This window comes from Oncorhynchus kisutch, linkage group LG26 (assembly GCF_002021735.2).
Source record: "Oncorhynchus kisutch isolate 150728-3 linkage group LG26, Okis_V2, whole genome shotgun sequence".
Taxonomy (NCBI): domain Eukaryota; kingdom Metazoa; phylum Chordata; class Actinopteri; order Salmoniformes; family Salmonidae; genus Oncorhynchus; species Oncorhynchus kisutch.
In genome coordinates this window covers 24930665-24941944 of record NC_034199.2, presented here as the reverse complement: position 1 = coordinate 24941944, position 11280 = coordinate 24930665, and positions in this window count along the sequence as shown.

Below are 11280 nucleotides of genomic sequence, written 5' to 3'. Positions count from 1 at the left end.
GGCCCTGTCGCAGCTCACATAACAGGTCCCCAGTGTGATGACCTGAAACTGAATGGTCGAACACCTCCTTGAAGAGGGCGTGGAAACGTGATTCAGAGGACAGATCATAACTTTGAGCGGCCCATAGGGCTGTGACCCAATCCAGAGCTTTGCCTGTGAGTAGGGAGATGATGAAGTCCACCCTGTCTTTGTCAGCGGGGTGATGGTCTATGTACAGGTTACACTGCATGATAAATCCTTGACATATTAGGCATGGATATGGGGGAGATGAACGAGAGGAGGCTGTGGCACCTGATATGGGTGAAGCATGAATGGACTGGCAAAGGAGGTCGCAGAGTGCATCGATTCGTTCCTCTTGCAGGGCCAGACATAGCTGCAGCTCCGCTGTTGTTTTTTGGTGAGGTTTCAAGCGCAGGGCGCATCGATTCGTTCCTCTTGTAGGGCCAGACATAGCTGCAGCTCCGCTGTTGTTTTTTGGTGAGGTTTCAAGCGCAGGGCGCGTTTATTGCAAAGGACAACAGGAGGAGGAAGGTGGGGGTCCAAAAGGGGGTCCAAAAGGGCAACAGTACAGGCAGGGTAAAGGCTAGCATCGTTAGTGAGGCAAGCAAAAACTATCATGCACTGGAGGACTACATCACGGGAAACCCAGCACTCTGAAAGACGCACGTCACAAAACAAACAATACCTCACAGTGATGGGGTGCAAAGAACTGAACTAAATAGTGTGTGATAATGACATACAGGTGTGTGAACAGGTGATTAGAATTCACGTGATTGGGATCTGGAGCGTGAGCCTAATGGACACATTCTCAAACTTGCACACTTTTGATAGACTTAAAGGTGCAATCTGTAGTTGCTACATCTATTTTTGGAATTATAGATTATGCATACAGTAACAGTCAAGTTTGGACTGTCACGCCCTGGTCAAAGTATTTTGTGTTTATCTTTATGTATTTGGTCAGGCCAGGGTGTGGCATGGAGTTTTTGTATTGTGGTGTGTTTTGTCTTGGGGTTTTGGTGTGTAAATATTTGGGATTGTAGCTAGTGGGGTTATCTAGCAAGGTCTATGGCTGTCTGGAGTGATTCTCAATCAGAGGCAGGTGCTTATCGTTGTCTCTGATTGGGAACCATATTTAGGCAGCCATATTCTTTGAGTTTGTCGTGGGTGATTGTCCTTAGTGTCTTTGTTCCTGTCGCATTGTTAGTTGACACAAGTATAGGCTGTTTCGGTTTTCATTACGTTTATTGTGTTGTAGTGTTTAGTGTTTATTCATTGTTACGTTTGTTTGAATAAATATGGATCGCAATCGACACGCTGCAGTTTGGTCCGACTCTCCTTCATCACAACTAGAAAGCCGTAACATGGACGCACCAACTAATTCCATTTAATTAATTGTTTTACTATTTTCTACATTGTAGAATAATAGTGAAGACTTCAAAACTATGAAATAACACAAGGCATCATGTATTAACCAAAAAAGTGTTAAACAAATCCTAATATATTTGATATTTTAGATTCTTCAAAGTAGCCACCCTTTGCCTTGATGACAGCTTTGCACACTCTTGGCATTCTCTTAACCAGTTTCCCCGTGAATGCTTTTCAAACAGTCATCAAGGAGAGATCATCTGTTCACCTACTCTGCGTCTCACAGACACATCGGTTGGAACCAAAATGGTCAAATATGGACTCATCAGACCAAAGGACAGATTTCCACCGGTCTAATTTCCATTGCTTGTGTTTCTTGACCCAAGCAGGTCTATTCTTCTTATTGGTGTCCTTAAGTAGTGGTTTCTTTGCAGCAATTCGACCATGAAGGCCTGATTCACACAGTCTCAGTTGATGTTGAGATGTGTCTGTTAGTATTTATATCAGCTGCAATTTCTGAGGCTGGTAACTCTAATGAACTTATCCTCTACAGCAGAGTTAACATTGTGTCTTCCTTTCCTGTGGCGGTCCTCGTGAGAGCCTGTTTCATCATAGAGCTTGATGGTTTTTGCGACTGCACTTGAAGAAACGTTCAAAGTTCTTGAAATGTTCCAGATTGACTGACCTTCATGTCTTCAAGTATTGATGGACTGTCATTTATCTTTTCTTATTTGAGCTGTTCTTGCCATAATATGGACTTGGTCTTTTACCAAATAGGGCTATCTTCTGTATACCACCCCTACCTTGTCACAACACAACTGATTGGCTCAAACGCTTTAAGAAGGAAATAAATTCCACAAATGAACTTTTAACAAGGTACACCTGTTAATTGAAATGCCTTCCATGTGACTACCTCATGAAGCTGGTTGAGAGAATGCCAGGAGTGTGCAAAGCTGGCAAAGGGTGGCTACTTTGAAGAATCTCAAATATAAAATAAATGATTTGTTTAACCCTTTTTGGTTACTACATGATTGGATATGTGTTATTACATAGTTTTAATGTCTTCACTGTTATTCTACAATTTAGAAAATAGTACAAATAAAGAAAAACCCTGTAATGACTAGGTGTGTCCAAACATTTGACTGGTACTGTATATAAAACATTTTTATTTTCAAATGTTAGATTTGTTCTTCCACCGAATTTGAGTATTTTGTGCAAATACAATTACATACAAACTTCCGGCGCTGACAGAGATGGCCGCCTCGCTTCGCGTTCCTAGGAAACTATACAGTATTTAGTTTTTTTAAATGATTTATTTATTACATTGTTACCCCAGGAAATATTAGGTTTTTATTACATACAGTCGGGAGGAACTATTGGATATAAGAGCAACGTCAACTCACCAACACTACGACCAGGAATACAAATTTCCCGAATCAGATCCTCTGTTTGGTCCACCATTCAGGACAATATATCGGATCATAGACGGGCGCATCGCGCATCGCTCCCGATCATACTACTCGCCAATGTCCAGTCTCTTGACAACAAGGTAGACTAAATTGGAGCAAGGGTTGCCTTCCAGAGAGACATCAGAGATTGTAACGTTCTTTGTTTCACGGAAACATGGCTCACTCGGGATACGTCATCAGAGTCGGTACAGCCATCTGGCTTCTTCACGCATCACGCAGACAGAAACAATAATTTCTCTGGTAAGAAGAAGGGCGGGGGTGTATGCCTTATGATTAACGAGATGTGGTGTGATCATAACAACACACAGGAACTCAAGTCCTTTTGTTTACTTGACCGCATTATCTACCAAGATAATTATTTTCGATCATAATCACAGTCATGTATATCCTGCCCCTATCAGACACATCGAGGGCCCTGAAAGAACTTCATTTGACACTATGTAAGCTGGAAACCACATATCCTGAGGCTGCATTTATTGTAGCTGGGGATTTTAACAAGGCTAATATGAAAACAAGGCTCCCTAAATTTTATCAGCATATCGAATGCGCGACCCGGACTGGCAAAACCCTGGACCATTGTTTTTCTAACTTCCGCGACGCATATACTGTAAAGCCCCCCCCGTCCCCGTCCCTTCGGAAAATCTGACCACGACTCCATTTTTTTGCTCCCAGCCTATAGACAGAAACTAAAACAGGAAGCGCCTGTGCTCAGGTCTGTTCAATGCTGGCCCGACCAATCGGAATCCACGCTTCAAGATCGCTTCAATCACATGGACTGGGATATGGTCCGCATAGCGTCGGACAATATTATTGATGAATACACTGCTTCGGTGAGCAAGTTTATTAGCAAGTGCATTGGTGATGTTGTACCCACAGCATCTATTTAAACATTCCCCAACAAGAAACTGTGGATTGATGGCAGTATTCGAGCAAAACTGAAAGCTAGAACCACTGCTTTTAATCAGGGCAAGGTGACTGGAAACATGACTGAATACAAACAGTGTAGCTATTCCCTCCGCAAGGCAATCAATCAAGCTAAGCGTAAAGTATAGCGACAAAGTAGAGTCGCAATTCAACGGCTCAGACACGAGAGGTATGTGGCAGGGTCTACAGTCAATAGCGGGCTACAAAAGGAAAACCAGCCCCGTCGCGGACCACGATGTCTTACTCCCAGACAAACTAAACAACTTCTTTGCTCGCTTTGAGGACAACACAGTGCCACGGCCCGCTACCAAAACCTGCGGCCTCTCCTTCACTGCAGTCAATGTGAGTAAAACATTTAAACGTTTTAACCCTCGCAAGGCTGCTGGCCCAGACGGCATCCCCGGCCACGTCCTCAGAGCATGCGCAGACCAGCTGGCTGGTATGTTTACGGACATATTCAATCAATCCTTATCCCAGTCTGCTGTTCCCACATGCTTCAAGAGGGCCATCATTGTTCCTGTTCCTAGGAAAGCGAAGGTAACTGAGCTAAATGACTATTGCCCTGTAGCACTCACTTCCGTCATCATGAAGTGCTTTGAGAGACTAGTCAAGGACCATATCACCTCCACCCTACCTGACACCCTAGACCCACTCCAATTTGCTTACCGACCCAACACTGCACACTGCACACTGCACACTGCCCTAACCCATCTGGCAAGAGGAATACCTATGTAAGAATGCTGTTCATCGACTACAGCTCAGCATTTAACACATAGTACCCTCCAAACTCGTCATCAAGCTCGAGACCCTCTGTCTCGATCCCGCCCTGTGCAACTGGATCCCGGACTTCCTGACGGGCCGCCTCCAGGTGGTGAGGGTAGGTAACAACATCTCCACCCCGCTGACCCTCAACACTGGGGCCCCACAAGGGTGCGTTCTCAGCCCTCTGCTGTACTCCCTGTTCACCCATGACTGCATGGCCATGCACGCCTTCAACTCAATCATCAAGTTTGCAGAAGACACTACAGTGGTAGGCTTGATTACCAACAATGGCGAGATGGCCTACAGGGAGGAGGTGAGGACCCTTGGAGTGTGGTGTCAGGAAAATAACCTCACACTCAATGTAAACAAAACAAAGGAGATTATCGTTGACTTCAGGAAACAGCAGAGGGAGCAGCCCCCTATCCACACCGATGGGACAGTAGTGGAGAAGGTGGGATGTTTTAAGTTCCTCAGCGTACACATCACGGACAAACTGAAATGGTCCACCCACACAGACAGCATAGTGAAGAAGGCGCAGCAGTGCCTCTTCAACCTCAGGAGGCTGAAGAAATTTGGCTTGTCACCAAAAACACTCACAAACTTTTACAGATGCACAATCGAGAGCATCCTGTTGGGCCGCCTGGTACGGCAACTGCTCTGCCCACAACCGTAAGGCTCTCCAGAGGGTAGTGAGGTCTGCACAATGCATCACTGGGGGCAAACTACCTGCCCTCCAAGACACCTACACCACCCGATGTCACAGGAAGGTCAAAAAGATCATCAAAGACAACAACCACCCGAGCCATTGCCTGTTCACCCCGCTATCATCCAGAAGGCCTTCAAGGTCAGTACAGGTGCATCAAAGCGGGAACCGAGATACTGAAAAACAGCTTCTATCTCAAGGCCATCAGACTGACATTGAGTGGCCATCACCAACATTGAGTGGCTGCTGCCAACATACTGACTCATCTCTAGCCACTTTAATAATGAAAAATGTATGTAATAAATGTATCACTAGCCACTTTAAACAATGCTACTTTATATAATGTTTACATACCCTACATTACTCATCTCATATGTATATACTGTACTCTATACCATCTACTGCATCTTGCCTATGCCATTCTGCCATCGCTCATTCATATATTATGTACATTTTTTTATTCATTCCTTTACACTTGTGTTTATAAGGTAGTTGTGACATTGTTAGGTTATATTAATTGTTAGATATTACTGCATGGTTGGAACTAGAAGCACAAGCATTTCGCTACACTCCCATTAACATCTGCTAACCATGTGTATGTGACAAATAAAATTTGATTTGATACTTTGTAACACAACAACATGTGGAAAAAGTGAAGGGGTGTGAATACTTTCTGAGGCTGTGTATGTGGTTGTATACACATGTAAGCATGGTTTAAAATGATTATGTTTTTGTAAAATATTATATCTGTTTGGGATTCTTGCAGTGAATTTGCAGTCTACAAATAATGTATTATTATGTTCCAGCCCCCTGACCTTCTAAAGCGTGAAAGGATGGGTGTGGCTTCGTGACAATGACCACACGAGCAGCTGCTCACCGATTTGACCGCTCTAATGCAGTTACACCTGATTGAATCTATGCCTTAATGTCAAGTGTCCCTGAGTACTGCTACTTTTCAGTTTGGTTTGGTCAGATAATCACATAATTATTGACTTGATTTCGGGCAACTGTTAGCAAAGTGCAGAAATGTGTTCTTGCCAATAAATCTTTGGCCGATTTCTGTTTTGGCCACAGACCTGGTGGCGAAGCTGGAAATTCTGGTTGCTTATATCTCAAAGGTTGTGATTCAAATCCCAGGTGTGGTTGCGTCCCAAGTGTGCTAACCAATGTTGAGGTCAATTCCATTTATGTTTCATTCAACTCAGAAAGTAAACCGAATTCCAACTCCTAACTTTCAGGTATTGAAATTAATTGTAATTAGAATTAGAATTTCTGTGTACTTCCTGAATATAATTTGTTTTTCTATATTTACTGACAAAATGCAGTTCAGGTGTATAAATACATAAAAGGTTATTTCCACTATTTTCACTTCAACTCAGTAGCTGGTAACCTACTATAACATAATATGTGCATCTAAAGTATCATATAAGTTTAAATGCAAATGCAAGTGAGGCATGCCAAGTTAATTTGCAGGCCAAAAATTTGCCTACTCAAGTGCATTGCAATTGACAGTAAATATATAGCAAAACTAATACAGTATCCTATTACCGTAAATGTACTGTAAAATGACAGAAAATCACTAAATTAACATCAACGACTAACTGTGTAGTTTCATGTTAAATATTAAATATTACATATTAAATCATATGATTTCACAAGTGAGAAATCAAATTATTTCAAGTGAAATTTCACGTTTCAGGTGTTTTTGTAACACTTCACGTGTGAAAACGTGTTTCTGGAAAACTTCACGTGACATCTCACATGTGAAATCATGTGAAAACATTTGTTTTATGAACACTTAACGCAACATTTCACGTGAAAACGTGTTTCCATGTGTAATTTCATGTGTTATCGCTGTACAGCTAAAACACTAATGCAGTATCCTGTTACTGTAGAAATTTACTGTAAAATGAAAAAAATATCTCAAAATGAACAACAATGGCCAACTGTGTAGTTTCATCTTATCGTGAACGTTAACGTGAAATTTCACATTTGAACATTTGTTTCTGGAACTGTTCATATTTGACATTTCATGCGAAATAATGTGAAAACATGTTTTTGGAACACTTCACGTGACATTCCACATGTGAAATCATGTGGAAACATTAGTTGTTTGAACACGTCAAGTGACATTTCACATGTGATGAGATGTTTTCATGTGTCATTTCATGAGTAATTGCTGTTCAGCTAAAATATGACTCCACCTTTGATTTGAACTCATAACCTCTGAATGTGAAGTACACTGATCTTTCTGCTGCACCACAAAGACTGTAGCATTCTTCTACACATTCATTACCTGTAATACATCTCTGCACTTAGCAAAAGAGTGCCATCTGCACTCCTATTTTAGGCAAGAATTGAATCCGATCAAGGTCATAGGCATTGCAGCTTTTAAAGGCAATGTTTCTGCGTTCCTGGAGACTCCATTCACGGTAAATGCTGGATATGTCGGCTCAATCGGATAATACTTTTACATTTCTATCGCAGAATCTGTAACGTTTCAGCAATAACAGATTCAATGGAGACCTTACTTATCAGTTATTCTGACTATTCGCACATCATTGATTTCTTTAACTTATTTCAGCAATATTAAAGTTTTCTGTATAGTTGTCTAATGTTGGTGGGCCATATTACTCTGTTTTAATGTTACTCCTGAATCACTATGATAAATATAATAGTTTTTCTAAAGTGTATTTTTTAACAAAGCTGAGATTTACTTTGATGTCCAAAGTGTAGGACTACAAGTGAAATCAGTTATCCACACAGACATGGTGGCCTACCAGGAAGATTGGAATTCTGTGACCCAAGAGGTTGTGAGTTCCCATCCCAGGTAAGGACATGAATAATAATTCATGTTTCAACTGATTAAGAGAAGACAACATCCCTGGTTTTAGAAAAAGGCAGAGGATGTGCAAACTTGTGTTCGTCCAGCCCCCCAGGATGACATTTCCCATTTTCTAAAACTCCTTACGTACTTTACTTTTTAAAAACAACATAAACATAAGTAGGATGTGTAAAGGTTTTAGTGTGTAAGGAAAACGTGAAAAACACGAGTTTTAGAAAACGTGAAATGGTGTCCTGGGGGCAGGACGAACACAGGTTGAGCAGCCATTCCGTTTAGAAAAATGATCAAGTGCTTTCAGCTACTGACCTCTCCTCGGCTTTCACAATGACTTGTCTGTTCCTTTTTTATTTTCCTGCAGAAACAAGGTAACATGTATTAGGGCTGGGATTCAATCCAATCGTGCTTTTTGGGCGTTGCACCTTTAAAAGGCACTCTTTCAGCATTAGTGGAGCCCACTATCACAGTAAATGCTGCGTATGTCGGCTCAATCGGAAATGACCTTTTAATAAATGCCAAACGTGCTATAATAGACCAATGATCAGATGGAGCCCTTTGAGTTTACTCACCTACACAGCCAGACCATACAGCAGATACCAATGCACAGAGCCACTCCTCCAATAGCAGACGGAATTGTGAAGACCAACAACATCTGTAGGCCATGTTCAGCATTATCTGTGTTAAGTCAAACATACAAAAAAATTGGGATTATCAGAAAAGTCTCAAAGATCTAAAATGAGTGTCATATTCCTTTGCTTTACAACAACATATTAAATTGGGGGAATAACATTCAATATTAATTGTTTGCAATAATAATCACAATAATGTCCACACAACAACATTTGATTGGTAAATTGAACACTGTGGCTGTTCAATATAACACTTCAAAAGTGTTTATATGAGAACCACCAGAAAGTGTTGAATTCACACTTTTCAAAGTGTTGCTCTTTTATACACCGATACTTTGCAACATCATTTTACACTAACTCTTTGTTGAAGGTACACTGTTATGGTGTTCCCTACTACCTTGTATTTATACAAGGTCAGTGTTAAAGGTACACTGTTATGGTGTTACCTTCACAGCTGATACCTTCACAGCAAATTATCCAGTGTTAAATTAACACTGGTCCTGTGTCCACACTGGGTCCACACTTTTCAGTATTAAATTAACACACTGCTTAGTGTAAAGCCTTATTGGCATATTTCCCAGAGTGCCTTTCAATGTGAAATGTAGAGTTACCACCCATGACTGTATTTGTTAGTGACAAGACATGGTGGTTGCATTCATCCATTTTCAGTCCTGTGGCCTTCAGTAAGTGAGATCCTAAGTGAATGTTATCATTACAATCTAATTGTTTAACACAATTACCATAGGTACTTCATGAGACATTGAGGGCCTAGTTTTAACCTAATACAAAGGCATGCAAGTCACATTATGCTGGTTTGCAAAGTGATGTGTAATTCCTATTGGAATCCAGCCAGAGTGGGAATAGCTGTCATAGGCTGTCATTGTACATAAGAATGAGATCTTAACTGACTTGCCAAGTTAAATAAAGGTTAAATAAAATAATAGCCAACCAGTGGAAATGTATTCACCGCAACCTGCATTCAGAATGACTCTGCTCGGTTTAAAAGATTAAGATATGAGACTACCTTCAGCATCTATACTGGAACAACCATTTCAGTAAAGGGAGCAATAAATCCATTTAAAAGATTGGATTATTCTGGAAAAATTGATGTTATTTATATAAGCATAAGATGAATGAATCAATCGATATACATGCAAAAACATAGATAGTGAAACAAACGATTCAAAAAAATCTAACTGCAATAGAGCATGCTGGTTTAACACTGGTTATTAACACCAACACTTGGGTTCTTTTACACCAATACGTGTTAATTTAAGACTTACAGAGTACATTTAACACCTGAATCAAAACAACAAATATTACACAGAAAAATCTACATTAGGTAATACTGGCCAATTTGACACCCTGATATTTTTTTACACCAGCATAAAAAGCAACACCAGCCGGCGTTCAGTCCATTCAGAGTAACAGAAAGTAACACCAAAACCATATCAACACCAAAACTGCTAACACCAGGATATGAACACTGACAATTTTCCTGGGCAGTTTTGTTCATGTCAAAATTCTACTTTACTTTATATCTAGTGTTACAGAATATGGTTTCTTCTCCATATGTTACAGTATCAACAGAAAATCACAATCATTACCTATGAGGTTATCTGTGATAGTCAAATTCCACTCTATTGTCTTAACACCCCTTCGATCTGTGACAGTACAGTTGTAGGTCCCGGTGTCAGTTAGCTCTACAATAGATATAATAAGCTCTGTAGGAGTAAGAGAGTCAGCACTCATCCTGCCTGAGGTGAAGTTTCTGTGAGTTATTTTCCCCTTGGAATGAGAGAGAATAAGAACAGTGTCCTTTCTCCAGATGACTTGATTAGTTGTGTTCGTCATGGATTCATTGCACACCAAATAAACATCTTCTCCCAAAGAAGCTGATTTATTTGTTTTAATGTTTGTCGCTGACTCTATGGGAGAGAAAAGAACAAAGCCAAAGTTTACAGACAGACAGGCAGGTAGGCAAATAGACAACAGGGTGATCAGATATTAAACAAGAAGTTCTGAATTCATTATTTCTGAAACAGGACCCAAGTGGTAAATATAAACATCCAGTCCATTTAAAAAAGTGGAGGTCCCTTACACTACAGTGTTGTGATGCATACATTCTAGCAAAGTGCATAGCACATAGAATTAAAAAGGTATGGTTGGATATTATTAATCCTAATCAGACAGGTTTTTTACATGGACAATACATTGAAGAGAATATAAAACACGTGCTGTAAACAACAGAACATTATGAATAATCTGGGAAACCCAGGTTGGTATTCATTCATAGCTGACTTTGAAAAGGCTTTTGATAAAGTACGACTGGCATTATAATGCATGAAATATTTCAATTTTGGAGAAGCTCTTATAAAATGGGTTAAAGTTATGTATAGTAACTCCAGGTGTAAAATAGTAAATAATGGCTACTTCTCAGAAAGTATTAATCCATCAAGAGGAGTTAAACAAGGTTGTCCACTATTGGCATATCTATTTATTATGGCTATATGTTAGCTGTTAAATTAGCTCTAACAATAATATCAAAGGCCTAGAAATCCAGGGCTTATAATTGAAGGTGTCATT